Genomic DNA, 27,830 nt, shown 5'->3' on the forward strand with positions numbered 1-27,830 from the left:
GGGAGAAAAAGAAAAAACTTAAAACATCACAAAAAATAATTGGTGAAAACTACTGTTGCATGTAGTTGGAAAAACAAATAAAATATTTTTTAAAAAGAGTCTTTTTGGGTCTATTGATTATTAAGAATTATTTTACTTGTTAGATAATAAATCAACTTTAAAGTTTCCGTTTCCACAGAGTATCTCCCAAGCACACGTCATGATCCTGCAAATCCCCGTCAGCTTCAAACAGAGACAACTTGCTTCAACAAACGTCTAACAATATAAAGTAAGGTACATAATATCTAGACATATCTTTGCTAAATGTATTTTCCACTGTTTTGGCAGAAGTCCTTTCCAAACTTCATATGGAGAAAGAATTCTCTAAAGCTGGTGAAGACTCCCAGAGTTTCATTTTATTGTTTGTGTTGTTGTTGGGGGGGAGGGTTGGTTGTGAGTGACAGAATTCAGAATGTTTGGTGAGAGAGAGAGAGAGAGAACAAACAAGTTATACTAGATTAAAATTATATGTAATAATAAATATAATATAATAAAAATAATAAAATTAGACATAATAAAATAAATATTTAATGAATATTTTAAATGTATACAAATAATAAAATAAAACATACTAGCTATAATAGCTTAAAAACGCACTAAGATTTTTGGAATATTCTGTATAGATTCATCAAGCCCCAGCATACTACAGATCCAAAACCACTCAAAAGAGATCAGCTGATCAATATGCAAAGATACAGATGAATCTTTCCAGATTATGATATGCAGATGGATAGACAGTCCATTGGGTTAGTCAGTGAATACACATATTTAGGACAAGCACTGCAGATGATGAAAAAGCTGTCCCCAAGCTTGAATAAGAAGAAGAGTGTTGGTTGAATTGCATTTGGGAAATAAGGCAGCATTGCTGCCAACTCCAAGCAACTCATTCCTCTCTCAGACACACAGACACACATACACACACAGATAGACACACAAACCCAGACACACATACACACACACACACAAAGAAGCTCTCACACAAATTCACACACACTCACACATATCCTCCCCCTCCCCCCCTCTCTCACAGACACATACTCCATCACCATCACTGACTTTTTAACACTCATATTCTCTCTATAACTATATATGCAATTCATAGACCATGACAATTTCAGAAGAATATAAAAATATATGTGATTTAAAGGGCAATAAGGAAATCTATTTGAACAAAAGTAGGCTATAGTATATTACCAAGGATATTTTCCTCAAAAAAAGGTTCATGAAATTTATAATCATGTAAATGTTCTAATCAGAAAAACAAAATATAGGTCAGTCATGTAGTGAGAGTGAAGGAATTGGAAAAAAAACACAAATGCTGCCTTGGTCATCATGAAATACTTAAAAAAAATAAACCCAAAATTCCCATAAAGGCAGGTCTCATATACTTTATCTGTTCTTTATGGAAGATTTGTGAAAGCACATGGACAGCAATAGCAGGATAAGAAAATATGAGTGGACAAAACCCCATATTTTTGGAGAGTGTATCCTGATTACTGAGGTTCTGATAAGATCCAGATCACAGATCCATCATAGGAGTATATGGAAGCATTAGAAAAATTTCAAATTGCTTTGATACTATTTACCTATAAATAAATGAATGTATAAAATGTATAAAATGTCCTAACACTTTTTAATTCCATACTCTAACAGGATTTTTTACTTGCCTCTTCACTTCCATTCTCTTTTCCTTTCAGATGGCTGCTATCAGTACTCAAGGGTTTAGTTCATATGTAGTCAGTTTCTCTGTTTGCTTTTTGGATTTTTCTTTTGAATTACATCTTCCAGAGCTTCTATATTCTTCACACCTAGTGAGGTGAATTGTAGCCTTATATTACATCAGTGCTAATCCATCAAGGATCTGCCTTGTTTTCATCTGGGCCACTAGTTCCACCCAAGCAGATCTCAAACTTTCTCAAATTTATGGTTTTAGATGACTAGAGGGGTCAGAAAGACAAAGTGACCTGTCCATGATCACCCAGTTAACATCAGAGGCAGGAAAACCCAGGTTTTCCAACACTCTTATCTATTTTGACATGATGCCTCTTTATATTAATTTCCTGTAATTTAGGCCTTCCCTTTCCATTTATCTCTGTCACAGTGTATGTTTCTCTCATCTGTATCTTTGTGTCTGTCTGTCTCTCTGTCTGTGTCTTTGTCTCTGTCTCTTTCTCTGTCTGAATGTCTGTGTGTCTGTCTCTGTACCTGTCTGTGTCTGTCTCTCTGTCTCTCTCCCTCCCCCCCTTCCCTTTCTACCTCACAATTACAAATAGTGCTACTGTATTAAAAAAAAACAGCACTGACTAGATGAGAATATTCGTCTTCTTTTCTATACTGATCACAGGGAATATTTTCAACAACAGAAATTACAAGGGTCAAAAGATTTGCTAGGGGGCAGCTAGTTGGCGCAGTGGATAAACCACCTGGAGTCAGGAGTACCTGGGTTCAAATCCGGGCTCAGATACTTAATAATTACCTAGCCGTGTGGCCTTGGGCAAGCCACTTAACCCCGTTTGCCTTGCAAAAAAAAAAAAAAAAAAAGATTTGCTTATATGTGAAACTTTTACTGTGTACTGTCAGATTCTTTCCCAAGAATATTCTCCTAATTTGCCATTCCATCAGAGATGAATGGATGTACCTATTTGCTCCAAAATACCATAGGCTTCGTTTTCATTGTTTCAAATAACTTTTGCCAGTATGCTGAAGTTCTTTTGAATTTCCATCTTTTATTATTAATGCACTTGTGCATTTTTCAAATGATTAGGAAGAATTTGTGCTTCCTCCTTTGAAAATCATCTCTTCCTAGCTTTTCAGTCATTTGTCCGGTGGGGAATAGGGGTTGCTTTTTGTCTGTTTCATATACCTTTTAGATGTCAAGTTTTAATTTGACATATTTGCATAAGCAGCTTCACACTCCCATTTTTTTTTAGGATTTTGCAAGGCAAATGGGGTTAAGTGGCTTGCCCAAGGCCACACGGCTAGGTAATTATTAAGTATCTGAGCTCGGATTTGAACCCAGGTACTCCTGACTCCAAGGCCGGTGCTTTATCCACTGCGCCACCTAGCTGCCCCTTCTCATCTTCTTTTGACTACTGTTTTTTACTGGACAGGGTTTTTGTTTTATTTTCATTCTGTTGAGAACATTTATCTTACTCTAATAATTCCTTATATTTGTTTTAATTAAAAACAATAGTAATGGTATATTTGTTTTTTTAACAATGTTTATGGCTATCTTCTACCAAGAATTCACTTAACTGTATGTTATTAATTCTAAGTCTAAAGCTGTTTTCCTTTCCCGGGGGTCTTTCATTTTCTTTAAGTTTCAATGTAAGGCTCAGGCCTTTTATTTTGTATCCATCCTTCTTGCTATATGACCAGCTCACCTTGGATATTTCAATAATAATAATAACAACATTATCAACATTTCCCCATTATTTACTGTGTATCAAGCCCTACACTAAAGTGTTTGGCAATTATCATCTCTAATCCTCACAGCAACCGGAGGAGGTAGGTGCTACCATATCTCTTGTGTAAGACAATTGCTCTTCTGTCACTTCTTGACCAGGAGTCAGTAATTTTTGGAAATAGCTTTCTTATGATCCCCAATGCATCTCCCTGTTGCCCTGTGGGTGACTCACAATTTGATTACTTAGAGACTGGGGTATTCTGTGACATGTAGGTGTGCCACATAGCATCATTCATTGGCACCTCATCATGTCTGGAGGTGACCCTGTGTTCTCAAAGGTTATCACACCAATATATAAACTTTAGTGAGGTTTCCCAAGCTATCAAGTCTTCAAATATGATTCTAATGGCTGGCGTCATCTCCGAGAAGCTCATCGTTAATAGGTTGACTAAATTCTTGGCCATGCTAGCCCTTGAAACAATGCCTAAATTAATATCAAATATTAAATTCCTATAATGTTTTTCCTAAGTGTTCACTCTTGCCACAGATTTGTATCTATGTGACTGAACAAGTTCCCAATTCTTACTTATCTTAGTAAATGAGAATGTTTCTAGATGTAAAGAGACCATTCAAAATGGTTTCTGTTCTAAAACAACCTTTTTTAATGCATTTTTATATAACCTAATACTAATAGTCAGTATTTAACAAAATGCCTATTGAGTGAAGAAAATGCTTGCAAGAGAGAGGAAAAATGGAAAGTGACTATTCAGCAGCAGCATCCCTGTAGCAGCAGCTTTAATTTGAAAAACAATGTATCTGTAGCTCCCTTGGGAAAATGAGTGGTTACCCAAATAAGTCCAATCAAGACACTCTGTAATCACAAACACCTAATAATGAGATCAGAAGCCCAAGCTGAGACAAAATAGATAAGAATGGTAATAACAATGATTCGATTTTAGTTTGAAGAGACCCCCTTGCAAAGACAAATGCAAATTAAATATTAACAGATGGTATAGAAAGACCTTTTAAAAGGCCATGGATGGTAGAATACAGTTCCTTATTATCTCAACAGAACAGACCTATATAAATTATCTGAAAGAGTTAGGGTTTATTTATTTATTTATTCACTTATTTATAAAGAAGCAAGCACATTTTTTGGCAGGAAAAGATAATGAACAACAATTTCAAAGGAGCATGAAGATGAAGTAGCAGTACATTTTTAAAGATTAGTATTAGAAATAGGTCAAATGGACTCAATGAACTTCCATCTTCCTTTGTGGTATAGATTGTATCATGTGGTCATACTTTATATTATTTATATCTGTCACACTAAATATGGCCTTGACCTTGGGGCAATCACTTAGCCTTTTTCTGCTTCAGTTTCCTCAACTGTAGAATAAAGATAATAATAGCCCCTACCTGCCAGGAGTGTTGAGGGAAAAAATGAGGTCATATTGTAATGTGCTCTCTAAACCTTAAGGGAATCTATAAATGCTCATGGTGATGATGATGATGATGATGATGATGATGATGATGATGATGATGATGATGATGATGGCGATGGCTAATTCCCCCTTTCCACCACAGTAGCACAATACTAATTTATCTAACTTTGTCTGTGGCTATAGATTAAAACAATACTCTTAAAGGAATGGCCCCTCTTCCCCTCTACTCCACCCCCCAGACACTTGCCCATAATAGCAAAAGTACCAATGGAGAAAACAAAGGAAATTTTTTGATTTAAAGAATTTTGATTTAAAGCATTTATATAAACACTTTGAGGTTTGAAATGCATTTTGCATGTGTTATCTCATTTGATCTTTACCATATCCCAGAGAGATAAGTACTATCATTATCTTCATTTAACAAATGAAGAAATGGAAACACAGGGAGAGTAAGTGATTACTCCAGGATCACAATTAGTAACTGTCTGACCCAGGATATGAACTCAGGTCTTCCTGATGCCAAAATGCACTATATCGCCTAGCTTCCCTGATCATATTCTTTGGTCATCTAACTCAATGGCTCTTACCCTTTTTTGTATCCTGGACCCCCCTGGCAGTCTGGTGAATGGTCTACACCCTTCTCAGAATCATGCATGAATGCATAAAATAAAATCACATTATTACAAAGGAAACCAATTCTATTGAAAGAAAGTAATGGACATTTTGCTGTAAGATCACGCACCCGGGTTTAAGAAATTTTCATTGTCATCCAGAGTGGAAAGAGACCTTAGAGATCACCTAACTCAATCCTAACATTTTAAGGAAGAGGCAGCAGATACTCAGAGAAATAAAATGACTTTCCCAAGACTACACATGAAATCAGGAGCACAGCTGGGATTCAAAGTCAGTTCCCAAGGTAAGTATTCTTTTCTCTATATACTTTGTCCCTTTAGACCCTAAATAGAAAAAGTTTACATTACAAAATATAGTTATACACCATTTTTTGCCTGCTATTCTTTCACTTTCCTTTCTCTTCCTTCCTTTCCTATCCCTTCCTGGTCTCCCCCCCTTCCTTCTTCTTCTTCTTCCCCCCAAATTCCTTTCTCTTTCCTTTTGTTTCCACTGCATTTACTTTTCTTTTACTCTTCCTTGCCTCCTGCCACTTGCAAGCACTGGTTAAGTATAAGTAAACACTATTAAGGATACAGGTGGAAATTCTGTTCTCTAATGACCAACCTAACCAAATACAATAGATTCATCACCAGAAAACTGAATACTCATGGATGAATATTTTTGGTTGTAACATTCTGTGAATTTGGATGGGCTGCAATCTGCAACTGAAGAGGAAGGACCCACACTGATGAAATCATGCATCCAGTGAAATCAAGAAGTAAAGTGGTTTCTGTTCATCTTAAGACCTTTTGGGATAGCTATCAATGTTCTGTTTTTACTAATAATTTTCACTTTTTTATTCAAGAAAACCTTGACTTCAGTCTTATCCAATGTAAATAAGAAATGACCCAAAATTCCAGTTTAAGAGAGACGAAGCTTCTATTTTAGACTTGAGCTTCTATATTTCTGCTGAAGAGATTCTCTAGTACATAATTGTAAAAACAATGATTGAGCCTGGCATTGGCTATAAGGGGTCTTCCCTGTGTAACCTTTTGACCCCACTACCCATCTTTCTACCATTAAATCCTGGCAGCCTTAACTGAGATTGGCTTCCGTATAAATCCTTTTAACTCCCTGCCCTAATCCTACGTGACAGATCTCTCCCTGCAATCAGTAGAAATGACAGGCAAAGTCTTTCAAGAGGCTGTAGGCCAGAGGTGGAAAGAGAAGATCTAACTTCATGTCAGAGGTGCAAAGCTTATAAAAGTCAGGCTTCTGCCATCAGATGGGGGGACATAGTTTTCAAAGGCCAAATCCTTCTAGTGATTTCTATGGCAGGAACCATATACCACACATATTCTACTGTTTTGTATTGACTAGCTCGTATTTCTACAACACCAAATAAAAGAGACCCATTCCCTGAATGAGCATAAAAGTAAAATAGTAAATCCTAGATAATGTCATCAACATGATATAATACATAATTGGGCATGGTTGGAAAATGATAACGTCAGCATCACCAGCTTCTGAAAGACTGGTTCAGGTCTGACCAACTCAGCTCATCTGCACATTTGATCTTGCCTGGACTGAGACAAATCATTTTTATAGTATTTCTTCATCTGAAGTCACTATGTAATCATATTTATTGCCAAACATGAAAAAATGAGACATAAAAATGTAATCTCAAAACAAAAATTTAATCCAACTCTACTATCACTTTTACCATTTGGGGGTTGAGCGCAGTTCCCAAGGAGTTAATTAGATACTCATTGATCATGCTCTTTCCCCCAATCCTGCCTTATTACTGACAGTGTTGAGTTGCTTAGACTGAATTTATTTTAAAAAATTCTAATAACCCATTGTCTAAAAAGGTTGACAATGAGTTTCCTTCCCATAAATGCTTCTTCTGCACATAGGATCATTAAATGGTGCTTCTGTGAACCTTGGTAGATTGTGCCTAGCAACTCACACTGTCATTTGGTTTCTTGTGAGAAGATACCTCTCTATAGACCAAAGTATTGCCTACATAGATTGCCACTCTTCCAGAAAACATCATAAATGGTCTCCCTTAGGTACAATGACTGAAAATTTTATTCCCTTGTGTTCAATCTGGTGGCAAGCCCCTCTGAAAAGAGAAAGACTGATCCTCATATGACAAGCAATCCACCACTAGGCCCATATTCAAAGCCCTTCTAGCTTGTGAAAACATAACAAAACTGATGACTTTGAGAATCTAGGGCTACTTCCATGGGGAAAAAAAGAGAAAGTAGAGGCAGACCTTAACAGGAAAAAAACAAATTTATTAAGCATTTAAAATGAAAATATGTGTCAATCATGTTGGAAAAACTTTGAACCAATGACAGAAAAAATGAGTATCAAAATGGAAAACAGTTCAATTCCATAAATATTTTACATGAGGCATTTCCCTCTAGCAACTGATAGCAGTAATACTCACACTAATGATCAGAGAATTACACAGAGGGGAGATGCATAGGGGCTAAAGCTCAGGCACAGGAGACCTTCGAGGAGATAGGCAGACCTAAGAGACGTGATGGCACTAGAAACCAATGGGAATTCATGAACTGGGGTCAGAGGGCTTTGGGTTGACTCCTGGCTCAACCACTATGGAGCCTTGACTCACTTCTGCTTTCTCATGTGTAAAATGAGGGAACTGAATGTAATGATTTCTAAGGACTCTTTCGGCTTCAAATCTATGACCCCATAAGCCTTCTAAGCCTTTCTCAAAGGCAGAAAAATAACAACCTCCTCAGGCTTACCTAAAAATACCTATACTGCTATAAAACATGTATTTGTTCTTTAGTTTTGTGTCTGCGTGTGTGTGTGTGTGTGTGTGTGTGTACACAAGAACCAAAATTATACAATATATACACATATGTATATTAAGTTCCAAAAATTATACAAACACATCTACAAAAACATACTGTGTAGGCTTATGTGTGTGTGTGCGGTGAGGTCAGTGGTGGGAAATACTGGACCAAACTTGTGATTTCTTTGGGTAGAAAATTCCTGAAAAGAAAGTTTCCTCTACCAATATAACAACACCAAGTAACGTTTGTATAGCACCCATTTTTTGCAAGGCCCAGTGATAAGCACTTTATTATCCTACTTGGCCATGAGAACAATTTTGGGGGGGAGGGGCTTTGATTATCCCTATTTTACAAAAGGGGCAAGCAGAGGTTAAGTGACTTGCTCAAGATCATGCAACTAATAAATGTCTGAGGCCAAATTTGAAACCAGGTCTTACTGGATCAAGTATGTCCAGCATCCTGGTGCCACCTAGCTGCTCCAATGTACTACACAACATGATTTTTGAGATGCATTCCAGACTATCCTTTCAGCCTTATTTCTTTTTTTTAATATTTTTGCAAGGCAAATGGGGTTAAGTGACTTGCCCAAGGCCACACAGCTAGGTAATTATTAAGTGTCTGAGACTGGATTTGAACCCAGGTACTCCTGACTCCAAGGCCTGTGCTTTATCCACTATGCAACCTAGACGCCCCAGACTTATTTCTTTTAAATCTACTTTGATTCTAGATAGAATTTCACTCTGAGATTGTCAATTAATCCCCCATATCTTCATCTACACAAAGACTTTGCATCAGGCCTGTAGTCAATAAGATGGTTCTGACTCTGCTCAAGGCAAAGGAGCAATAGTGTCTTTTGTGTCCATGGGGATTGAGGGGTGGGGGGAAGTTTGCCCAGTATCATGCAGTATTGAAGGGTAAGACTCAAATCAGGGTTTGCTTTCTATTATACCATGTTTCCTCCTAGATATAATGATGATGTGGATGTTTATCCTTTGCTCTTGAAGACCACCAAGATATCAGGGAGTGGATACCATGGCAAGGACATGATTTGGATTTGAGTGAGTGGTTGTTGTGCTAAGTCAACAGTTTCACTTTCTCCTTTGGAGCCAACTAGGTCTGGATAGGAATCAGGATGATTGGAGTTAGCCCTGGATGTGAGGCAATCAGGGTTAAGTGACTTGTCCAAGGTCACATAGCTAGTGTCTGAGGCTGGATTAGAACTAAGGTCCTCCTGAATTCAATCAGTGCTTTATTCACTGTATCATCGAGATGCCATTTCTCATTGATGCACACCCACACACATACCCACAAACACAAAGTTACAAATAATATCCCCTTTTGTTCCTATTCTGGTGATAATGTATTATTCTTCATTATATCATCTCTGATACAACTTAGACATACAAATATTTGTTTCTTCTTTTCATAAGTGAGTTACTTAAATGTACAAAAGATCAAAGTAGAGAATATGAACATCTTTAAAGACCCAGAGACCTTATGGCAGAAAATAGGAAGGGATATACTTTGGGGACAACTGAGGCATTGGATCCTATCAGAAGCTTATCTGCATATTCCAGGCTACCCTTTTAGCGTAAGTATGCCTGGTTTCTTATAATTCTGCTTTGATTCTAGATTAAAGTTTGTCTTGAGATCGTCCAGAACCCTTGATATCTTCATCCAGACAAGGACTTTGTATCAGGCCTGTGGCCAACAAGATGGTTCTGACCCTTCTCAAGGGAAAGGAATGGTTGGGTCTTTGGTGAAGTACCCATTTCATCAGAATCTTTCTCCAATTCTCCCTGTTGCTCCCAGGTATTCACCTGGGACTACTGCAGGTATCACTGTAGCCATTCAGAATCATTTTGATGGCTTCAGCACTTTTACATGAGTATTCCTAGAAGCAGCATGCCAACACAGCAGAACAGTCTAACACGGAGCCTTGAATCAGTTAACAAGCAAGCCCCCAGGAAATCATTAGTGGTTTTCAACAAAAAGAAAACCAAAAGTTACACAGAAGACAAAGGAATTAATTCACCTTTCCATGTAAACAAATAAATCAAGCAATTTCAATGGATAGAGCAACATAAATGGAAAAATCCTCAAAATAAGTCATGTTCCTGCTTTCTTTCAACAATCTCAAAGAAATTTATTATGAGTTATTTTCTCCCATACAACTATTTTCTGAACAAATTTAATTTATAATTTCAGGCTAATAATGTCACTCATTTGTGGGGGTAAGAAGGGCCAGAATCAGAGTTTCGTTTAGATTTTAGGAAAGACATTTTCAATTGTCCCATTAAGCAAGTAAAGAAAAGATGCTAACTACATTCAAAAATCTCTTTTTCATATGAGCCACCAGGTGGCAAGTGATAGACATGTGGTCTATAAATGGAACTCTATTTGAAATCTTCTCATCTTGGAGAGGCGTGTCAAATACTATGTCATGCCCTAGGAGTGTTGAGCCTTGAGAAGAGACAGTTCAGGGGAGACATAATGATGGCGTTCAACTATCTGAAAACATAGAAGAAGGAATAGACTTCTGATTGCCTCCCAAGAATGACACCAAGAATAATGGGTAGAAATTTTTACTTCATTTAAAGGAAAAAAACGATTCTAATAAGTTTATCTATACTAATAGGGAAAAAGATCCATCAGATGATAACCAGAGGTCTTCAAATGAAATCAAGTCAACAACTTGTCAATGACGTTCACTTAGGGAATGAAATAAATGATTACTCTTAGCTCAGAGTCTCTGGATCTTGGGTCTTACTTGTTCACTCATCTCTTTCCCTTCCACCTTCTAGCATGTTCAAATACTTGATATATATCTTAAAAAGAGGTTCATTTGATAATTATATTCTGTGCAAATTATTATTATTTCCTTTTACTTCCAAGCTTCTTAGCTACAGGGTCTATAAGTAATATCTCTAATTTCAGCTGCAATTTCCCTCTTAAAATCATTTCATCTGATTTCTGCTACCTAATACTCTCCAGAAGATAATTCCAAGAACATAATAGCCTCCTTTCTAAAAAAAAAAAAATAGTTTTTTTTTTCCTCAGTCATGGTTTCCTCCTTCAAAATAATTGGAGGTAGGGGCAGCTAGGTGGCGTAGTGGAGTCAGGAGTACCTAGGTTCAAATCCGGTCTCAGATACTTAATAATTACCTAGCTGTGTGGCCTTGGGCAAGCCACTTAACCCCATTTGCCTTGCAAAAAAAAAAAAAACCCTAAAAAACCTAAAAAATAATTGGAGGTATATAACGTACTGTTGGATTCCCTACCTCTTCAATCCTCTAATCTTTTTTTTTGATAGTTTATTTTACTTTTCCAAAAACATGTTATGAAAGTTTTCCAACATTTATCCACTTGCATATTTTACACATTTTTCTATCACCCTACCCTTCTCCCTCTCTCCCTTCAGTAGCATACAGTCTGGTAAAAATTATACATGTACATTTGTGTTCAGCATGTTTATATATTATAAATTTTGTGTATGAGGAATTAGAACTAAGGGAAAAGTAAGAAAATGATGGGATTGGAAGGAAAAACATAAGAGAATTTTTTTAAAAGTGAATAAAGTGTCCATTTAGATTCTGAGGGCTTTTCCGTTTTTCTTTTTTGTTTTCCCCTTCTGGATGTGGATGGTGTTGTCTATAACGGGTCTCCCAGGGTTGTCCTACATTTATGAACTGCTGAGATAAGCAGAATTCATCATAGTTGATCAACTCACAATATTGTTGTTAATGTATACAATGTTCTTTTGATTCTGCTCCATTCTCTCAGCAACAGTTCATATAATTCTTTCCATGCTTCTCTAAAGTCCAACCATGTGTGGTTTCTTAAAGAACAATAGTACTCTTTAACATTGATATGACTTGTTCAGCCATTCCCCAGCTGATGAGCAACCCCTCAATTTCCTATTCTTTGCCTCTACAAAAAGAGCTGCTATAAATATTTTTGAACATGTGCAGCCCTCTAATCTTCACAGTGAGAGCCATTTAATTCCCATCTCTGGGTCCCCCCAATTCTGCCCACACATTCTAAAATGAGTTTTATTACTATTCAGAGTGAGATGTCTCTCTCATCAAGAGATGAACTGGTTTGACCTTGCTAGAAGTTCCATTGCATCTGAGTCTCAGCAAGATCCTGTCTTAAAACTCAATTTCAGGATCTGTCCAGGACTCAGCACTGAGTTCTAAGACTTGAGTCAGGTAATCTCACAGTAGGGAAGCTTGAGGAAAAGAATTGTTACTGAGGACAAGGTGAGTAATTGAATGATGAGGTTTGTCCTTAAAATAAAGTGGGAAGAATTAAAGAAAAGTGACAAGACAGTGTGTTAAGTAAATTTGCGATTCACTGATATTCATTGACTACCTACCACATGCAAGACATAAAAGTATATGACAGATTATCTAGAATTATGAAGGACAATGGAATTAGCAGATCTGATCTGGAATCCTGGTTTTACTACTTTCTAGCTGTATGACCATAATCATTCCTCTCCTCTGAGATACAGCTTCATTGTTTTGGAAAAGGAGTTGAAATTGATGAGCTCTTCTACATAGGGAGGTTGGCAGATCATGGGAGGCTTCATAGAAAAGGTGGCATCCAAATTGGACCCCAAGGGAAAAGAAGGAAGTCAGCAGTGGAAGATAGGGTAAATGTAATTTGGTCGAATGTAGATGCATGGAGGTGAGATATGGTTGTCGTGAGTAGAACAGTATGTACAGAGTTCAAGGAAGAGTTAAGAGATAAGCTGGTGAAATCACCTTCTACTCTTCTCTTCTTAGTCAACCTCCCATCCCCACCCACTACCTATCATGTAGAATTCTCATCCATGGATGTCAGTATGATCTATAGAAGAGAGGGTCCCATGTCTAAGAAACCACTAAAGTTTATTAAAGGAGAGGGGCGGCTAGTTCAAACAAGGAAATTAGCATTAATTAAGCAAGTACCAAACATTTTCTAAATATTATATTTCATTTGATTTTCCCAATAATCCTATGAGGAAGATGATATTATGGCTCCCATTTAACAGTTAAGGAAACAGAGGAGAAAGTTAAATCATTTGTCCAGGATCATACAGGTAGTGACTTTGAACTCAGACAATTAGGTGGCACAGTGAACACCTGGTATCAGAAAGACCTATCTAAAAAGGAATTACCCAAGTAGACAAGGAAGGGTATGCTTCTGGGGATTGTGAGTTCACTGATGTGGACATTTCCTTCACTGTTAAAGACCTCAAATCATCCATGCTTTGTCATACTGTGTCACTCTACTCTTGCCCATGTCCTCCCAAAGGCCACTCTAGGAGGTACACGCAGCATCTTTGAGATCCATCTAGTGATCACAGTCTGAATAGAACAACACTTTAATTACATATGGTCTTCTGTTCCATTCATTTTAAACCAAACAACAGCTATTATTAAGTAACTGCAGTGTGAAAGATGTGCGTTTGTCATGCAAATCTCTTCAAGTGGGAAAAGAAGTGCAAAAGATCAGAAATCAGAAAACTGACTCCTGTTTGCCTCTCAGTTTGATATGGTAAAAGTCATTCTCATTTGGGAGGATTGACTTCCTCATCACAAGAAAGAAGATAAGAGCTATCCAAAAGAGAAATGAGCTACTGAGGAGAGAGATTTCCCTTCTATAGAGATCTTGAAGCAGAAGTTAGATGATGGTTTGATGGGCATATGATAATGGGAATTTCTATCTATGTACAAGTTGGGCCAAAAGTCTCTGAGGGCCTTCCCAACTCTGGCATCCTGGGATTCAGTGACTAAAACTATCTTCTAGATCTGTATTTGATTGTCTATGACTCAGTTCTGGTTCAATTCAAGCTGTATGTAGAAGTCATATGTTAGAAGGCTTTGGAGGACAGCAGTCTGTTTGGAGGTCCAGATTTGCTATACTAGACATACAGAAACCAACATTGGCATTCCGGTTTCCAAATGATGCTATGGGGAGTTGAGTTCATGGGAATCTGTCTGCCAAGCCCTGATCAATTCTAGGTTAACTGATAACATAGCTGCTGGTCTAGCAAATATGAAACACCAGACACGGGCAGTAAGGGGATGGACGTTCCCAAAGCAACTCAGCCTAGTGTGTGAAGAATGTGGCTGAAGAAAGATGAAAACGCTACCAGTAGTGGGTAAGGAGTTTAAACTCAAAAAAAATTTAAAAATCACTTATAGAAAGGAGAAAGAAGCAGAAGTGAAGCTTTGGAATAGAGATGAATTTCCATTCCATTAATAGGCCCTAAAGGACAAGAATCTCTGGGCTAGCAAAAGTTGCTAAAATGCCCCAACAGAATAAGTTAGAAATAAAAGAATCAACCAAGGAGATAATGGGGAACAAACAGGTTAGTGAGGAAATACCTATCCTAATAATAAGGGGTGATTGTCTTTATAATGAAAGCATCTTGTCTCCAGGAAAAATTCAAAGGTTTTTCACCTGTGTACTTCATGCTAAGAGGGACTTATCCATACCTGGAGACTATACATCACTGAACAGTGGTGAGGGCCCACAGTGGGGGGGGGGGGGTGGAACAATTCATTCGCAAATGCATTAATTTTCTGTTGGCAATTGAATTCTGAAAGCTAATTCTTTGTTTAGCTAAGAGGTTCTGTCTTAATTACATGCCACTAGTGGCCATTAATATATTAAACTAGGTTCAGATTTTCGCAAATTTCCCATTTCCCATCAGGAAGCCAGGCTCAGTGACTTTGACATGCTACCACTTCTGATCAAGCCCTAAGGTCTTACTTAAGCAATTAGCTTTTCAAATTGAAATACAAACAGGACAATTGGTAAATTTGCTAATTGTTCTTCCCTGCTGGGAGTACTCATCAGGTCTTTAAGGATAATTATTATAGGTCACAATTTACAGAATCAGAGAATTTCTAGACAAGACTTCAACTTATTCCTCCTAACCCCCAAAAGCAATCCCCATTATGGCATACCTGAAAAGTGGAATCCAATTTTTTGCTTAAAGGCCTCCCCTGAAGCAGAACCCTACTACCTCCAGAGGCAGTCCATTACACTTTGGGATGATTGCTCAAGTGATTATTAGTACGTTTCCCCCCCAAAATCCAAACTGTCCACTTCTACCCATTGCTCCCTTCCTATAGCCTTCTCTCCCTGAGGATAAATACCTTCAATACCCTTAGCTGGTCATCAGACATTATAAATTCAAGATTCTTCATCCTTTTGATCCTTCTCTCTTCCTAACTAACTTATCACTGATCTGCCTAAACTGTAGCAATGAAAACTAAACAGCTTGTGATTGTTTTATAGAGTGGGTATATGCCTGAAGACCCTGTTACTGGGGAGGCTAAAGCTGATGGATCACATGAGGTCAGGACTTCTGATTTGCACCAAGACTAAAATCAGTCATATTAAATCCAGCAACAATATGGTGAGTCTCCATGAGTAGGATACCATTAAACTGCCTAAGGAGGGGTGATACAGTCCAGGGTTAACATGAAGAAGGCCAAAGATTCTTTGCAGATCAGTAGTGGGAAGGAGAAGATGAGAGACTAGAGGGTAGGAGAAAGAGAGAAAGGGGAAGAAGGAAAAGAAAGGAGAGGGAGAGAGAGAGGGAGGAAAAAGAGGGGAGGGAGAAGGGGAGAGTGAGAAGGGGAGAGAAAGATTAATCCATTCAACCTGCTCTGAATTTACCATTTAATCTATTTTTTTCATATATAGACTGCTTCTAAGTCTAGGGTAGAGCAGGCCCCCTTTCTCCCTAGCCAGGATAAATAAAGGAATATGAATTAAAAAGTGACATAAATTAGAGGTAACATTCATGGGATCTACTATCTCAAGCTAGAAGGGATCTCAGAAGCCATCTAGTCCTGCTCCCTTATTTTACAGAAGAGGAAAGTGAGACTTGGGAAGATGAAATAATTCTCTTAAGATCACATAGAAATTAAGCATCAGATGAAGGCTTTTAACCTAGGCTGTTGGACTCCAGAGCAAGCAATCTTTCCACCATGCATGTTTCTGAATTGTGATTGAATCTCATGTTTTATTTAAGGAAGATTTAGACCAAAAAGGTAACTTCAATTTGGCTGGATATGACATCCACCTCATAGTTTCAAAATGTTTTTATTTGCAACCCAGGCTAATAGGAATACATTGATCATCATCCCTGTTCTACAGAAGAGGAAACCGAGGTTTCTACATACCACCACATGCCAATAGAAATGGAGGGAAGCCATGATGTGGTTATTTCCCTCACACCATTTAATAACTGTCAACTTCCTTCCCAACAACATCAGGCACTTTGCCCAGCACCACCAATGATGCAAAAGCAGTGATCATATTTTACCATAAAAGGTCAATGTTTCTCTGTGAATCTCAGAATTTAGAGCTCAAACACCCTTTGGAGGCTATTTGGCCCAACTTCCTTACTTTATCACTTAGGAATCTTAGAATTGGAAATGCATGACTCACCCAAGTGATAGAGTAAGGATTTGAACCCAGGATCTCTGAGTCCAAGCCTAGAATTTCTTTCTCAATGCCACAGCTGCCTTAGAGGGAAATCAAAACATTTTTGGATTTACCTCTGGGGAGTCACTGATGTGTGGCAATACGTTTTCATTCCTAAACTAATATTCACACTAATTGGCAACTTTGAATCAACACCAACTGATGGATAGTGGAGGGAATTCCTCAGAAATGTGTGGCACAGAAAACATGAAGTAAAAGATACGTTGGACATTAAACCAAAGGAATTATCAACCTGTGACTATTTTTACCAGGATGAACTGGGTAAAGTCCAAATGGCTTTGTCAGGGGGGAGCACTAAGCCCATCAATATGTGAGGGGAGAAAGTGGTGCCACCCAGTGGTTCAAAAGAGGAGTCCTTTCTAATGGTAAAGGTGGAAAACATTTACCATCCCTTTTTAGAAAGGCAGTAACAAGGTGATGTTTGGGACTGTATCGACACTGGCATAATAAGCAGAGGAGGCACCTTGGTTGGCATGGTGTCTTAGGTAAGAGAGGTACATGGGAGAAATTATTCTTTTGAGGCAGAATGTTGGAATCTGGTGACATAATGCATAGAACACAGGGTGGAGGGGTAGCATAGGGTAAAGTCAGGAAGATCTGAATTCAAATTTGACTTCAGACACTTATTAGCTCTGTGATCTTGGACAAGTAACTTAATCTGGTGGCCTCATCGTTCTCACTGTAAAACAGCGATGTTATCAAAGTCTACCTTACAGGGTTGTTGTGAGGACTATATGAGATAATAAGAGTACACTTAACACAAAGCCTAGTGAAGTAGGCACTATATAAATGCTTATTCCCTTCCCTTCCTGCTGTGGACACCTTATGGTCCCTTGTGTTATATATTCTTTCTAGATCTATGCTCAACTCCTAAACCATTGGCACTCTGTCTCCTGCCTAGGGCCCAAGCTTTGGTTACCTTCTGAATTATGTCCTGAATGATAAGCCTAAATTCTATCCCAGATCAGGTTTCCCAGGAAGGTTCTTTTACATCAGGTACCACTAACTGGTCCTTCAGGGCCAGCCCTATCCCATCCTCACCCTAGGGGGTTGAGGTCTGACAATAAAAATAGAGAGGTACTTGGTGGGGTGGGACTACACAACACCAAATATCCAAGTAAAGGAATAATGACATCTAGTTACTGGCACAGTGTCTCACATATAGGTGCTTAATAAAACAATCAATAAACAGGAAATGATACTAAACCATGATTTAGTAGCTGGGGCTAAAGCCCCTACCGTGTTACAGATCCCATCCTAATAGCTGGAGCTACAAAAAAAGAGGCAAAAGTCAATTCCTCAAGAATAGAGAGAAAAAATTGTACTTCAGTCTGTGTTCAGATTTCAATGGCTCTGTCTCTGAAATCTGAACATAGACTGAAGTATAATTATTTTTCTTTCTCTCTATTCTTGAGGTTTCTCATTTTCTTGGTGGGGGAGAGGGTTTATGTTTACTCTTATGTTTACTCTTACAACACATTCAATTTACATCAATGTATGGCATGGAAACAATGTAGAGATTGTCAGACAGTCTTCTGTGGGGGGGGAGTGGAGAAGGGAGGAGGAGGGAAAAATTGTAGAATTCAGAGCCTTGCAAAAATGATGGGTACATATTACTATTGTATATAATTGGAAAACAAATAAAATGTTTAAAAAAAGGAAAAGGACTTACATGTACAAAATTATTTATGGCAGTTTTTGTGGTAGAACAGAATTAGAATTCAAAGAATATCCATCCATTAATTGGGAATGACTAAAAACATTGCAGTATATGATTGTAATGCAATAATATTATGCTATAAGAAATGATGACCAGTCTGATTTTAGAAAAACCTAGAAAGAGTACATAAACTGATGCCAAGTAAGCAGAATCAGGAGAACAATGTACATGTTAACAGTAACATTGTGCAATGATCAAATATGATAGATTTAGTTCTTCCAAGATAAATCTGAAAAACTCATGATGGAAAATCCACATCCAGAGTCTGAATTATTGAGTCTGAATGCAGACCAAGGCATATTATTTTTACTTTGTTATTTTTTGTATATTTTCCCTTTTGTTCTGTCTCTTCTTTCACAATGCAAATAATGTGGAAATATGTTTAAAATGATTGCATATGCATATAATCTATATCAGATTTCTTGCTGTCTTGGGGAATAAGGGGAAGGAAAGTACAAGAAAAATCTGGAGCTCTGAATCTTATAAAAAGGAATGTTGAAAACTATCTTTAGATATATTTGGAAAAAAATATTATTTACATTAAAAAAAGTCAGTTCTTGCCCTCAAGGAGTTTACCATCCAATAGGAGACACAGCATGAAAATGAATGTATACAAACGAGATACATACAAGATAAATGAGAAATAATTAATAGAGGGAAGGCACTAGAATTAGATGGGTTGGGAAGACTTCCAGTAAAAGATGGGATTTTAATCAAGGAGGTCAATAGGCCATGTAGAGGAGGAGAGCTTTCCAGGCATGAGGGACGGCCAGAAAAAAATGCTCAGAACAGAGAGGAGGCTCTGGATGATGTTGATGATATATGATCAAGTATAGCCAATAATCTTTTAAGCATAAAATATTATATTTGAAAGGGACCTTGGAGATTGACTCTCTTAACTCATCCCTTCATTTTACAGTAGAAAAATCTGAGGCCCAGAGATGTTGAGCAAATTATTTGGGGCCACATAGCTAGTTAGTAGCAGACATGAGGCTACAACCCAGTTTCTCCCATGTCTATTCCCATGTTTTATTTTCCCTTTATGCCAGGTACATCTGTGTGAAGAGATATTTATGGGCAATCAATATGTAACCTCTCTCTCCCTTCTAACTTGGTTTGCCTAGGATACTGCCTACAAGATTTTGGACTCTGCTTCGGTGCCCCTCCAGGTTTCATAAATCTCATTCAAGAAAATTAATATTTCTCTTTGCTTTTGAAAAGGCCAGTTATCTCACTCATCAGAAAAACATGAACCCCTTGGCTCCTAATTTAGAGTATACTACCTCTAAGTCTCACAGATCAAACTGATCTCAATTCAGCAGAATTTCAAGGAACAGTACCTAACAAAAATGGAAAATCTGTAGGTTGGGTAGGTTGCTTTGATTTTGCATGACTTTTCTATCATGTCATTGCAACAATTCCCAAGACAACCAGCCTCAAACATCTGATCACACTTCACCATCTTTTCTCTATGTCATCTGGTGAAGCCCTGAACACTAACCACCACCACCACCATGTCAAAAAGTCAATGTTGTTTCTTAAGCACTTACAAAGTGCTAGGGATAAAAAGAAAGACCACCATTACCCTGACCAAAAAAAAAATAGTTCCCACTCTTAAGAGGCTCACAGTCTAATGGGGGAAATTTTACTTTCTGTTTTCTCTTACATCTAGACATGGTGAAATTGTAACAGTATGACAGGCATATACATAGATATAGACACTATCTTCTCTGATCCATACAGTGACCACATGGGTTGGTTATCCCTTTTAAGTAGCAAGATGCTTCAGACCCCCTACACCTAAGGGCCCACCATATGGGGGGGGGGCAAAATGCAGATACACCATCAGCTTTAGCTTTAATGAATTTCAAAAATCCCCTATTAAAGCAATCCACCACCCTTAATCCCTAATAGCAGAGATTACAGGTATGTGTCACTACACCCAGTTGAAGCAGTACTTAAGAAAATAATTTTAGGTATCAAATCACCCATTCAAATTGAATGGATTTTAAAATTATCTATTCAAATTCCTTTATTTTGCCTACTGGGACAGAGGAGCAGAGAGGGGAGGTGACTTGCTTGACATCACCAAGCAAGCTAGTGTCAGAGCTGGGACTTGAACTCAAGGCATCTAGACTCATGATCTTCATGATCCATCAATGAGGAGTGATATTAATGCTATGAACTCTCAAACTATCTTCAGCTTTACTGAACTAAACTTGAAATACCCCTGATTCTAGACTGTTCTTATGGGTCACAACTTTCAAACTATAATGAAGAAACTTTAAATAAGTTCTTACATTCTACAGCCTTAGCTGAGCTCATCCTGAGCTTTAAAACTTCAGAAATGGTCTGATTTTCCTGAGAGCTATTTCATCTATATTTTAATCTTAAAATTAATACCAATATAATCAAGGGGACTGTGTACCCAGTCCTTGGAGGTATGAGGGGATATATTCAATGTAAAGAGATCTCACCTAGGGTCAACAGAGAATAATGATGGCTAATTTTAACTTTGAAAATGATTTCTATTTTTTCCAAATACTCTCAGGAATATTTCCTTGCAAGACAGAGGAAATACTTTTAGAAATAAGAAGATAGGCAAAGAAAAGACCAAAAGGATCAATTTATCATTTAACTCAACTATTCCTGTCAAATAAATTTAATTTAAATCAAATACATTCTAGTCCATTTTTCTTGACCTCATTGTTTCTTCAATTAACCAAACACATATTTAGTAAGTACTAACTTTGTATCTAGCCAAACAAGATGCCTTTGGAATAGAAAGTGGGGGAAATGAGAATGAACCTGATGTTTCGGGGGCCAGTATGGAGAACAGCCTAATAAGAGAAAAGGATCACGTCAAAAGTGGGAGGGAGAGAACAAAAACATATTCAAATTATTAAGAGTAGATGGGGGGGCAGAAATCACAACCTGAATTTAATAATCCAGTGTTCTGTAAACTCATGAACAGAAACTACTTGGGAAAGAACTGTGTATTTGAGAAGAACTTTTGAGAAAACTGGTAAAGAGTCTGGCAGAAATTAGGTTTAGACCAATAACTAATATCTTATTATATGTCAAGCACAAAGTAGATATAAAACATGAACATTAACCTGAACATTAAAAGTCACACAATTAAAAAATTAAAAGTTTACCAGAGCAATTATTTTTTCTTTTAAAATTGTTTTGATATAGGCAGAGCCAAGGTGGAGAGAAGGCAGGAAGTCCAAGAAGTTCTCCCTAGACCACTTCAAATGTCTTTAAATTATGACTCTAACCAAATTTTAGAGTGGCAGAACTCACAGAAAGACTGAGTGAAACAATTTCCAAATCAAGACAACATGGAAGATTCCCACAGGAGAGGTCTCTTCCACTGGGGTTGGAAAAGGTAATTCTGGCCCCAAGAGCAAATTGGGTCCAGCCATCCAGGAATAGCCCATGGGGCAACTGGGTCCCTGGGGGATGCCTGGATGCATGGCAGCAGGAGCAGTTTGCAGACCTCTCAGCTTAAGTATCACCAAGGACAACTTTGAAGGTCAGTGGGAAAACTCTACCACACTAGAGTGAGTGTGGAGCTCAGACCAGTGCAGGTCTCAGCAAAGCCCCAGACCTGGGAACAAGAAGCAGGCCTATGGAGCCACCAAGAAGCTGCTTTCAGAGCACTCAGCCCACTGACAATAAGGAGGTCAGGGAAAACTGCAGAGGTCTCTCTGCTATCCCTGGGGCAGAACTCTGTGGTTTAGCTCATATTCAGATTCAAGTCACAGTCTGCCATAACAGAGAAAGGATCCTCCTCACAGTTTCAGGGCATAGGGGAATGCTTGTGGTCAGTCATAGACCATAGCACAAGGCAGGAGAGCAGTCTGTAAAAACCCTCAAAAACTTGGGGAAGCATGTCCTCCACCCTGGAAGCAAAGTCTCTCCTTAAGAAAGAGTTAAAAATCAAGTCATAGCCTGGGGAAATGATCAAAGAAAAGAAGAAAAAGAATCTGATAATAGACAATTCCTTTGCTCCCAGGGAGGAACAAAATACACTCAGAAGATCATGAAGTCAAAGCTCCTGTATCCAAAGTCCCCAAGAAAAATATGAGTTGATCTCAGGCTATGGAAGAATTCAAAATAGATTTTGAAAATCAAGTAAGGGAAGTAGAGGAATAATTAGTAAGGGAAATGAGAGTGATACTGCAAAATCATGAAAACCATCTTAGTGGAATTACAGCTTGGAAGGAATTACAAAAAATAAGAACTTAAAAAACCAGTCTAAGTCAAATGGGGAAAAAACAGTTCAAAAGGTCAGTGAGAAGAAGAATGCTTTAAAAAGCAGAATTGATCAAATGGAATAGGAGATTAACAAAGTTCTCTGAAGAAAATAATTTTTTAAATGTAGAATGGAGGTAAGGGAAGCTGATGACTTTGAGAGACATCAAGAAAAAAATAAAACAAAACCAAAAGAATGTAAAAACTAGAAGAAAATGTGAAATATTAAAAAAAACAACTGACTGGGAAAACAGATACATAAGAGATAATTTAAAAATTATTGGGCTACCCAAAAGTCATGACCAGGAAAAGAGACTAAGACTTCATTTTTCAAGAAATTCTCCAGGGGGCAGCTAGGTGGCACAGTGGATAGAGCATCGGCCCTGGAGTCAGGAATACCTGGGTTCAAATCCAGCCTCAGACACTTTATAATTACCTAACCATGTGGCCTTGGGCAAGTCACTTAACCCCATTTGCCTTGCAAAAAAAAAAAAAAGAAACCTAAGAAATTCTCCAGGAAAATTAGACTGATATGCTAGAAGCAGAGGGTAATATAGAAATTAAAGGAATCCACCAATCATCTCCTGAAATTCCAAAATAAAATCTCCCAGGAATAATAAAGGCACATTCCAGAAACATGCCAAAGAAAAAATATTACGAACATCCAGGAAGAAACAATTCAAATATTGTGAAGCTACAATCAGGATTACACAGGATTTAGCAGCATTCACATTAAAGACTTGAGATATAATATTCCAGAAGGTAAAGAAAGCTTGGATTACAACCAAGAATTAAATACCCAGAAAAACTGAACATCCTCTTTCAGGAAAAGGTTAGACATTCACTGAAAGAGGGGACTTTCAAACTTTCCTGTTGAAACAATCAGAGCTGAACAGAAAGTCTGATCTTCAAGTACAAGACTAAAATGAAAGATAGAGGGTGGATAGGAAGAGCTAATTATGAGGGTTTTAATGATGTTCAACTGCTTGTATTCCTGCATGGGAGGATGATACTGATAACCCATATGAACCTTCTCATTTATTAAAGCAGTTAGAAAGAATCTATATAGACAAGGCATGGGAGGGAGATGAATATGAAGGTATCATAAAGATGAAGTCAATGGGAGAGAAAGGAATGCACTGGGAGAAAGTGAAAGAGAGGTAGAATAGGCTAGGATATTTCACATAAAAAGGCAAGGAAAAGCTTTTGTAATAGAGTGGAAGGTGGTGGAAGGTGAAGGGGAATGAGTGAGCCTTTATTCTCATCAGAAGGTACTCAGAGAGGAAATAACATACATACATAAATACATACATACTTAATAGAGTATAGAAATCTATCTTACTCCAGAGGAATAAAGGATGGGAGAAAGGGGATGGGAGGAGGGGAGGAGGAGGTGTAGGTATAGGTGATAGAAGAGAGGGAAGATTGTGGGAGAGGGTAGTCAAATACAACCCACTTTTGAGGAATAACAGGAAGAAAGGAGAGAGAATAGAATAAATAGGAGTGGGGAGGAATGGGATGGAGGGTAATACAGCTTGCAATAGCAACTGTGGGAAAAAAGTCAAAACAATTTCTCTGATAGACTTATGGTAAAAAATGTGATCCATCCTAAAGAGAGAGTTGGTGAATCTGAATATGAACTGAAGCATACTGTTCTTTTTTTTGTTCTTTTTTCTCTCACTTTTGTTTTCTTGAGGTTTCTCTATCTTTGTGGGGGGGTCATGTTTACTTTTACAACAAGACTATTGTAGTAATGTAAAAAAATAAATAAAGTATATAAAGCAAAAACAATTATTGATATCTCTCATTTTAACATAGCCTACATTTTATAATGCATGTAGGGGAAGATGTATTATAAAATGTAGGCAATAGAGGGACAGAAATAAGATATTTCAGCAAAATTAACTGAGACATTGAAAAGTCTGACAATATTTACAGTGTTTCACATTCATAGTTTCCTACCTCTGTGAAAAAAAAAAAGGTAAAAGTGATTTCTCATATCTCTTCTTTTGGACTAAGGTTAGTAATAATAATAACAGCAGCAGCAGCAGCAGCAGCAGCAGCAGCAGTAGAAGCTAGCACATATATTGACCTTTAAGCATTGCAAATTGCTTTTCATATGTCCTTTCACAGGATTCTGATACAAGTGTTACAACTGTTGTAACTATAATACATATTGTTTTCCTGGTCCTGGTTATTTTCTTAGAATTGATTCATATATGATTTTCCACATTTCTCTGTATTTGTTGCACAATTTTTCTTCTAACACAGTAACATCCCATTATATTCATGTGCCATGACTTGTTTAGTCATTGCCTAAATGATGGACATCTACTTTGTTTCTTATTCTTTTCTAATACAATTACTATTCAAGCTTTTCTTTGTAATATTGACCTCCTTGGTATATATTCATAGCAAAGGAATTTCTGAGACAAATGATATGGGCACTTTAGTCACTTTCTTAGCATAACTACAAATTGCCCTCCAGAATGGTTAAACCAATGCTTGCTTCCTTCAATAGTGCATTATGTTCCTGTCTTTTAATATGCCCTCCAATGTTGACTATTCACCTGGTCTATCATCCCAACCAATGCGCTAGATAGGAAAAAAAACCTCATAGTTGCTTTAATTTGAATTTTTCTTATTGTTAATGATTCAAAAAGGGTTTTATATGAATGACTTGCAATTCTCTTTTTTTTTTTTTTGAGAACTGTGTGCCCACATACTTTTGTAATTATCTATTGTTTTTTAGGTTTTTGCAAGGCAAATGGGGTTAAGTGGCTTGCCCAAGGCTACACAGCTAGGTAAATATTAAGTGTCTGAGCTCGGATTTGAACCCAGGTACTCCTGACGCCAGGGCTGGTGCTTTATCCACTGCGCCACCTAGCTGTCCCTGTAATTATCTATTAGGGAACAGCTAAGTGTCTTAGAAAATAGACATTTTATTAGAGATGATTAAAATCAACCATACCCCAAATTTTCTTCTTCCCTTCTTGTCCTCATTGCAGTATTTTCAATTCCATGCTAGTGAAATAATCTATTTTATAATTTGTGATTATTACTAATTCTTATTTAAGAATTTACCACCTAGAGGTGGCTAAGTAGTGTAATGGATAGAGCATTGGCCCTGGCGTCAGGAGTACCTGAGTTCAAATCCAGACTAAGAATTATCTAGCTGTGTGGCCTTGGGCAAGCCACTTAATCTCATTGCCTTGCAAAAACCTAAAAAAAATTACCACCTAGCCATAGCTGTGAAAAGTACTTTTCAACAGCTATGGCTATCAGGGTAAATTCTTAAACAAACAAGGGTTAGGAGTAAACATATAAGATAAAATAGACAGTGCTGATTACATGCTTTGGAAAAAATAGCTGCACAGACAAAATCAGTGCAGCCAGGAAAATGAAAGAGTGTTATAAAATATCTGTAATACAAGATTCATATCCAACATATAAAGGAAATTAACCAAACTATAAAAGACCAGACATAATGTCTCAATGGATAACAGATCTAAGGATATGAACAAATAATTCTCAAAAGGATTGAAATATATTTTATAAACTATTTCCAACCACATGAAAGATGGTTTCAAATTAAGAGACATGAAAATTGAAACAACTCTGAGTTTTCACCTCACACACAGCATACTGGTAAAGATATCAAAAGATAGAAATGATCAAGGCTGCAGGGCTAAGGGAAGACAGCTGCACTAACATACTGTTGATGAAACTATAAATTAGTCCAATCATTTGGCATAACACTTTGAGACTGCTCTTAAAAATAGCTAACATGTCCCTATAATTTGACCCAGGGATTCTACTAATAAGCATCTACCCCCAAGGAGGTTAATGATAAAACAAAAATATTCCATCTATTTATAGCTATAAAACTATATCTGTTTATTTCTAGAGCAAGCTACACTTTTAATATTAACAAAGACAGAGGAAATTTTTAAAAAATAGATGCCTGTTGGTTGAACAATAGCTAAAAAAGTTATGCTATCAAAATGTGATAGAATATTGTCTTTCATGCTACAAGGAAAGTCTGCATAATTATAGTTAATATAATTATAATGACCAGACCTAGTCATGCATGTATTTATAAAAATATAAATGCCTCCCTTCTTTTTAGTGGTGGTGGACAATGGGTATGGAATATTACAAATAGTGCCAAATATATCTGATGGTAAGGTTAGGACTGCTGAATGTTTTTCTTCTTTTAAAAAAAATTTGCTACAAAAGATGGTTTGTGGATTTGAGAGGAGGAAAGGAATGTATTCAGAAATTAAAGTGATTTTAAAAAGATATAATTTTAAATGAAAATGGGATAAGGAGACATATTACATAAACCAGAATTTATTAAATGATATCTATGTGCCAGGCACATGAGTTACTGTATTTCCCCATGTATGACACACCTTAATTTGGAGGCCCAAAATTTGGAAAAAAAAAGATTTATTATAGAAAGTTATTAAATTCAAGTCCTACTCATCATGAAATTCAAGGATCTTCTGCTCATACCTTTCAGGCATCTTTTGGGCAAGTCTGGTGCATGGATGCATGCTTAGTCCATTCCATTTCATGAACCTGAAGCACCCATTGTGTCCTCCTTGGAAATCAGTTTCTTCTTTTTCATCACAATTCCTCTGACCTCCTACTGAACCATCTTTGTGGACACAGAAATTCCAATGGCCCTTTGCTTTCCAATTCATCTCTTCAATTCCCTCTCTAACTCAAGCCATTTGACTGCCTTTCCTCTCATGACCTTCTTCTACGGGGGGCATTTTCAGTCGCATTTCTTCTTGCCCAAGCTAGTCTAGGATTGTTTTCTCAGTTGGAGGAGGCCAAAACTGATGTTCAGCAGCACAATTTCCATTCACTTTTGCAAACTGGATAACTTAGAACTTGAATTCAGCACTGGATGAAAATCTTTCTTGAGCCATTTCTGGGCAGAATGTAGCAAAATGTACTTACTATACTAAACTTACTATACTGGTAAAAAATGCAAA

Source organism: Macrotis lagotis, chromosome X, assembly GCF_037893015.1.
Source record: "Macrotis lagotis isolate mMagLag1 chromosome X, bilby.v1.9.chrom.fasta, whole genome shotgun sequence".
Taxonomy (NCBI): domain Eukaryota; kingdom Metazoa; phylum Chordata; class Mammalia; order Peramelemorphia; family Peramelidae; genus Macrotis; species Macrotis lagotis.